The 8,250-nt window shown below is 36.5% G+C and overlaps 1 long non-coding RNA gene across 1 annotated transcript; it reads right to left on the reverse strand.

The window, feature by feature from the left end:
• Positions 1-4,703: 4,703 nt before the first annotated feature.
• Positions 4,704-7,839, reverse strand: LOC123535408 (uncharacterized). Its single transcript, XR_006683214.2, has 3 exons — positions 5,898-7,839; positions 5,358-5,801; positions 4,704-5,264 (listed from the first exon to the last, which is right to left on the reverse strand). It is a non-coding gene; the product is annotated as an uncharacterized LOC123535408 (long non-coding RNA).
• Positions 7,840-8,250: the final 411 nt, after the last annotated feature.

Here is an 8,250-nt window from a genome sequence, read left to right on the forward strand (position 1 = left end):
GATGTTCTTTAAAGACATTATGGATAGACGGATGGACACATACAAGCTGAATATGGGCACTTTGTGCTCAGTGGGTTTCGCACTATTTTTTCCTATTCTCTTGTTGCAAGAGCCAAACCAACAAAACATTCCAGTACTTCATGATGTTTTGTACAGTGTTAATAATCTGGGCCTATCCTATTCTGCTATGCAAGTTATAATGTAATCCCTGTTTTTTTTTCAATTTTAGGCCTTACATATTGTTTATTTTCTCTCTCGCTGCCTACCCACAGAATCGTCCCATATCCAAAGTATTTTGTCACAAGTACGAAAGCAATATTTGTTCGGATATGTGGTTCTAACTCTAGAAAAATCTTAATCATGTCAGTGAATCAAACTGATGATTAAAATTAAAAGTTGTTGATGGCTTAAACGTGGTGTTATTCTTAATATGCTGGAGGCACATCATTTATATCGCATACTATATATCTTAAATATTTGTTAATCTGAAATGTAATAATTCCAGTATCTTTTTTATTCAAGGTATTAGATTGGTTTAGGCCAAGACGTTCACACATTGATGAACCTCTTGTTCATCATTTATGTATTCATGCACATATTTCAGCATCTAAGTACAAATACAAATACATGGCATTTATATAGCGCAAAAATTATAAAATATTCTATTGCGCTTTACAATTACATAACACACATCTAAAATATATACATACAAAATATGAACAGGATTCTAGAACTTAGATTTAGAGATTTGGACATGTATAAATACTATTTTACACCACTTCTGATATTTTGTATTTTAACAAGACTACACTCATTGTTCATGAAACTGCCCAAATAAATGCGTTTTCAGTTTTGATCTAAAGCTGGCTTCAGACTGAATATTTTTCAGATAGCTAGGTAGATCGTTCCACCATTTGGGACCAACGACTGCCATAGATCTGTCTGCGAATTTTGTTCGCCGTCTAGGGATGTTAAAGTTAGTGTCACTTTGTGAGCGAAGTCTGTATCGTTGTCGAGTAGGTACAAACACTTCCCTAAGATATACTGAAGCTGTACCATTGATGACACGGAAGACTATTACTAAGACTTTCAACATGACTCTAGCCTTAACTGGAAGCCAGTGTATTTCTTTCAGAAGTTCGGCACTTGGTTATTCATAGGAAGCATTCTTGACAACTCTAGCGGCATGATTTTGGACTCACTGGAATTTCTGTAACTAAACTGTTGCAGAAGTCAATGTGAGAATGAACCAATCCATGCACTAATGATTCAGTTGACTTTTGTGTGAGATGTTTCCGTATAGCGCTAAGGTTTCGTAACTGCACATGAGCTATCTGACACTTTTTCTGAATGTGATGGTCAAAGTTCAGTGTATTGGTCATAGTTAGACCCAGGTCTCTGACATGATCGACGTATTTTACGTCACACCCACCAACGTCTACACTTGTGATGTTCAATTTCGCTAACTGTTGTCTAGTTCCATACATAATTATTTCCGTTTTAGACTGATTCATTTTCAGTTTGAAGGTTGTCATCCATTTTATGATTTCATTGAGATAACTGTCGAGTTGTTGAAGAACAGATGTCTCATTTTGAGAATTTCCCGCTTGAATTTTTAACGCAATTTTGTAGTCGTCCGCGTATTCATAGAGATCAGCTGGATATTTCTGCACCACTCGGTTGAGAGCCGATATATACAGGGTAAAGATCACAGGTCCGGCACAAGAACCCTGTGGGACACCAAACCTCAGTGGCTCCGTGTCAGATGCTGACTGTTCGACTAAAAATTTCATTGTTCTGTTCGTGAGATAAGATTCTATCCATTTCAAGGGAGTGTTATGTATACCAAATTCATCTTGAAGGATTTGAATCAGTATCGGGATATCGATGGTATCGAACGCTGCACTCAAGTCGATCATGACCACGATTGTTATTTGATTTTCATCTATGGTTTCCAAAAGATCATTATACATTTTGACCATTGCTGTTTCAACCCCATGATATTTTCTATAGGCACTTTGGTAAGCTGGGAGGAGATTGTTAGCTCCAATATGCTTATTGATTTGTTTTAGTGCAGCTTTTTCAAGAATTTTGGAGAGGAATGTTAAATTTGACACTGGACGATAGTTTTGCAGTTCAAGTGGGAGACATTTCTTCTTCAACAAAGGTTTTATCACAGCACTTTTCCATTCCTCAGGGAACACCCCAGATAGCAGTGATCGATTTACTCTTTCTGTCACAACGAGAGCAAGTTGTGAAAAATGCTCCTTTAATTTCTTTGTTGGTATCACATCAAGTTCACAAGTTGTAGATTTTGATGCATATACACGTTTCAAAATATCAATTTCGGAAAGTGGTTTGAACGCTGTAAGTGTATTCATAATCACAGGTGGATTTGAGTAGGAAGAATTACCATTGCTGGGTGTTTCAGTTGATATGTTTTCAAGATCATTTCTCAACTTGATTATTTTATCAGCAAAGTATCGTAGAAAGTCATTTGCCAAAGATACTGCACTTGTGTGTAATGGGAGCGGATTGTCCTTCGATCTTCTCAGTAAATCGGATGTTACAGCATATAGCTTTCTAATGTTTCCTTCTGCTTTTCCAATCTTGTTCTGGTAGTACTCATCCTTGGCCCTAGAACGTTCAGCACTATATATATTTCTTACACCACTATATACTTTCTTTGACAGGTCAGATTTGTCATTCATAAAGATTTTCTCTATTGATCGTATGTATTGTTTCAGCTGTTTTAGGTATCCTGAGTACCAAGGAACTGTCGGTCTACAGAGAATAGTTCTTTCCTTTAGAGGGGCATGTTTCTGAACAATGTCTGACGTGATTCTAGTGAACTCAGACACAAGATCATTGACATTGGACGTGTTCACTGCAATGTTATTTGATTGACCGAATTCTGCTTGTAATATGTCACTGGATACAGATTTGCGAGATTTGATTTCTTTCCTGATCAAGGGAGGACGACACTGTTCAATGTTACAACTAACAAAGCAGTGGTCAGAGATGTAATAGTCTGGCAAAAGGTTCTGAGACATTCACACGTTTGTCGTCTAGCTTTGTGATCATCAGGTCAAGAATATGATCACCAGAATGAGTAGGAGCACTGACATGTTGAACCAGTTCAAAAGATCTCAAACGCTGCTGAAATTGTTTTGTGTAGCAATCTGACTTATTATCCATGTGGATGTTAAAGTCACCTAACAGCACCAGAGACTCAGATCTTGTCGTTATTTGTTCAAGAAACTCAGTGAATTCTGTCATTAACATAGCCTGAGTTACTGGGTGTCTCTCCGAATATGGCGGTCTATATATACTAAAGATGTAGAGGATGAATGATTGACAACATACTTTCCATTCAGCACATTCAAAGGACTGAAAGGTTTTTGCTGGGCATCTTGACACTTTGAGATTGTTTCTGTATAACAGGGCAAGTCCTCCACCTTTACGGGCGGGTCTCGGGACATCATCATAGCAGTAACCATCCTGAGGCAATTCCCCCCTGACAACGTCATCACCATCCGGCTGTAGCCAAGTTTCAGTGATCACACAGAGGTCTATACCCTCCTCTAATAAGTGCTGGAGAAGGTCAGCAGACTTTCATCTAAAGAAAACATGAGTGAGCTTTACATTAATAAAGAAATTATCAGTTCAATTCTAGCTTTAAAAACTTATTATCTTTAGCACATTGGTATCGTTTAAGATGACGATTAACTGTTATCTTAGATTACGCAAACTTGCATTTCAAATGTTTTGACCAACGAAGTTAAACCAGCGGCAGTTTACGTCGAGAAATAACTGTTGCATTATAACTGGTTTCGCCAGTATATTGACACAAAAATCAGTACCAATTATTGCAACACCTGACACAATGCTGCTTAACATCTATAATGCTTGGCTGTGAAAGTTGGCAGGTCCATGTACACATGTTAATGCATACCACATGACGGAAGAACATTCGTATCTGGTAGCTTCCCCATTTGGTGAAATAATATCTAAATGAGCATGTACTTATCACCTGTTGCATATCGGGCCTGCAAAGTCAGCCATTCTTTCCGTCTAAACATGCTTGTGTTTAGGAAGTTTTGTTTTGTTGGTGGTGGTTCAAAGGAAATACTAACGCGCTAAATATACAGCATACTATCAATCATTATTATTCATAACATCACTTCCGGATAAGAAAAAAAAATCTCAATATCAAAAAAAAAAAAAAAAAAGAAAAAAAAAGTAAACAAAAACATATATTCCCCATGAATAACAGTAAGTACATATTTTCAGCGTTTGGCTTACTTCGGATTCGTAGACGGTTTATTGTATACTGTAAAAATGCAGTAAGTCAAGCCGCTGACTTAAAAGTTTCAGTCGGGAAAGATACGATCAAATCATCGATTCAAGAGAGGGTATTTTTGTACAATTCTATGACTCGGCCAATGTACGACTACTTTCCCTTGGTTGAAAATAACTTTAATTCAATATTGAACATAAATTGAAAATCAATAAAGTGACAACTCGCTGTCTATATATGGTCCGGAAACATGGTAGTGTTAGACCTTAAAACAACGTGATTCGGTGGCCTTTCGTTTGGGCCTCGAAAAATTTTAGAAGTAAAAAAAATAAGTCTTTAGATGGGAAGAGAACCTAGCTTTGTTCTCGTGAAATTTCAACTATTAGATATATTTATTTCCCGAGTTATCGTGAAAAATATTACAAAAGTGTCCGGTTGTAAGACGCTAGCCAGTAATGTTAACTGAACATATCAATGTCTACCTTCATAACTCTTGATCACTGGCATGATGTACCAAATTATCTAGGGGTAATTTAATAGCCATAGTCAACTCTCCCAGAACATTTCGGATGATACTAAACTGATAATATTACAAACAGTTCTCCAAGAAAAACTCTAAAATAGACTGACATTTGTCATTATTACAGAGAATAAAAGTTTAAATCTTGTGACCAATTCTTCATTATCAGTCTGGTGGCTAGTCTTACTAAATAGCTACGCAATGTGCTTTTAAAACTAATATAGTTTGATTTTGACGTTTGAGAGTTCAATTTATAAATCCGAGTTAAGCTCAATGGTCACCGGTGCTGGAAGATCGTCTATAGCAATATCCAACTCCCAGTATTTCTGTTCAACTGGTCAATACACCTAGACTAATCTGAAGATGAAACTGTTTGCAAACCTTCCGTAATAAGTCCTTTCACATGGGCAATCTTAAACGTCAAGTTCTTACGTGCAATGTAGCCTGAAAAATAAAGGTAAACATGAAAATGAATTTCAATGAATTCTCGCACATATGTATTCAGTAAACAATTTAGAAACTTGTTTTAATACTGACCTTTTAAAACGCCCCAAATAAGTTCAGTGGGGTTCAAATCCGCCTGGTAAGGAGTCAGTCGAAGCGCCTGGTGACCATGTGTTGCTAGTAACTGGTCATCCACATAAACTGGATCAGGCTTGTTTGTTTGTTGTTTGCAGAATGCAATAAGTTCCGACTTCAACTAGTTGTCTGAGAAAGATATGTTGTGTCTTCTGAGCCTGTCCTTTATGTCTGCTTTCCTCGACAACGATCTACTTGCACGTTGTGATATGCAGCGTTATCCATCACTAGGAGAGACTAGGAGGTATATTCGGTATCAGCTTCTCCGTGAGCCATCTAGTAAAGTTCTTTGTGTTCATTTCCATGTGGTAATCACCGGAACTACTGTTGGCTTTGAATACCAGTTCTGCTCCTGCGATGAATCCTGTGTGACAGCCTACATGTAGGATAATCATCCTCTCCCTGAAATAGACAAAAAAATTAGATTAGAACCATTATTTTTTGTTTAAAGGCCACGGACATTTAAAAAGTCATTGAACAAGTTGCATTACTTCGTACCTTTTGAAAATGGAATAAAGAGACCAGATGATTCGTCCTGCCATTTGGTTACTGAATGGCTACTGTGTAAACAACAGCATGACCCGCATCTCCAAGTGCCTTTATCTTCCTGAGGTAAGATATACGCTGCAGAATAATATCGGATCATTCCATCAAAGTCTTACGATTCTGCTTGCATCGCTGGTAAGTAAATCCTAGATGCTGAAGATGCTTACGCAGGTATTCCTTACCAGCAGAATAGCCAATGATGTTACGAAGAGCTGTTTTCAAATTCTGCAGATCTAGAGTAGGTAAAATATTCTGATGAACATACATTGTACTGACTGTTATCCGAATAACGCCATTGTCAAATTCGTCGAAGGTTCGTTTCTTCCATCTTCTTTGATGCAGGTACACTCGATTCTGCAGCAACACGTTTCACTGTTGCACGGTTTATACAGGTAAGTGTTGAAACAAGCTCTATACTGCGAGTCAACTGGATCTTCAATCCATTACTTGTCTTCTCCTCGACGCAAAATGAATGAACATTTTTGATGATTTTACGAGCATCATCACTATATTTGTGACGTGTTGAAGCCAATAAACGATAACTAAGATTAACAGACAAGTATTTTTGACTAGCTAACACATCATTAACTAAACGATTCAATGAACAGCACAATTTTCTCGTGCAATGTTTATTGAAACAAACGATTAAAAAAATGTGAACTTACCAAGGCTCGAACCTCGAAAAGAAAGTTTGTTAAGCCAACGCCATATACTTTGGGACATGCATTCGTTTACATTCATCGATAACTTATACCGCTTTACTATGTATTACATATATGTTCCTACTTTTTTTGGCGGATCAACTGTCCTGCATAAATCAGTTACGGCTCAAAAAAAAGTGGTCGACCTATACCTAAATAACGGACCATTCCATTATTAAAAATATAAAAGCGCTGACCTCGAAATCGAAATATACATCGCTGATTTTACCCGATAAAGTGTAAACATGTTTATAATAATTTTATGCTCTATTTTCCAAACAGGCTGCATGTACTTGACCCAGATAGTAGTGCAATGTAGCGAGACTTTAAGAATATTAGAATAAATCGTTTGTGTACTACGTGCTCGCTGAAACGTGATTTTACTGTATGTTTACTTCCTGAAACGAAAGGTATACTAAGTAAGTAGGCTGGCTAATAAATAGCATCAAAGGGAATATTACGGTTTCTATGCCCAATAGCCATACAGTGCGACGATTAAATTCAACCATTTAACGCCACTTTCAAATATATGTACAGAATTGCCATTGATATAACAATGAGGCTTAAAGTTTGTTTCAAGAAGACATAATATATTTGGTTATACTGTATACGATAAGCCAAGTTTTTAACAAAATAATTACATAACAATTTGACAAAAAAAAATGAATGTGTGCAAACATTTCTAATTGGGTGTAATGTTTAGGATGAATGTGATGGAAATGAAACTGTAAATTTTCTGGGTCAAAAGCAATTACTTTTAATAGATGTCGTTAAATATCAGTATTTATGCCAATTTCCCGGACGACTAACATTTTTTAAACTAGTGACACAATTGTCAGATACTAAAATAATAGCCCGATCGCCTGTATTTATTCACCTAGATGTGCCATAAAAGACCAAGTGTAAATTGGAATCTGCCACAAGACCAAGTGCCCTGACAGTAATACTGCGATTACATGTAATAATAACATATAGCAAACACTTCTTCTGTCTCATTTGATTTCGGACAAGTTTGTTTGGCCTAATAATTGATTCAGACTGTACCACTTAAGTGTAACACAGTTACACATGTATATAATTTGATTCTGAAATGTCTTTTATATAAACTAGTAAATAAAATATATTGAAGCCGTTTTCCCTGTATAGTGCCATCGTACTATGTGACGTGACATTTTTATTTACATTAACTATTATAAAGAACAATTACAATATGAAGGGTTGGATATCTGTTTTAGTAAACCCCAAAACAAGTTAATGTTTATAACTCTGCATATTTTGCTGTATGTACTTTCAAATGCTTAGGTAATATTTCCCAACATTTTTCTGAAGCCAAAATCCATCAACAAAATAGAGAGGTAACGGTTGTTATCAGGGGCGTACTTGGGCATACGCCGATACGCCTGTGCGTACAATTAAATTCAACACCGGGAAAATGAAAAAGCTTAAAGTGTGAAAAAATGCAATAAAATGTAAAACCTAAAGGGAGTTAGGCGGCTATTTTAAGTTCTTCGTTTAACAATATCATGTGCATGAGATTTATCAAATTCGTTTTTGAAATAGATTTATTTGTTCCTGTAATTATCTTGGAAAAGGTAAGCCGGGTA

This window comes from Mercenaria mercenaria, chromosome 12, assembly GCF_021730395.1.
Source record: "Mercenaria mercenaria strain notata chromosome 12, MADL_Memer_1, whole genome shotgun sequence".
Classification (NCBI taxonomy): domain Eukaryota; kingdom Metazoa; phylum Mollusca; class Bivalvia; order Venerida; family Veneridae; genus Mercenaria; species Mercenaria mercenaria.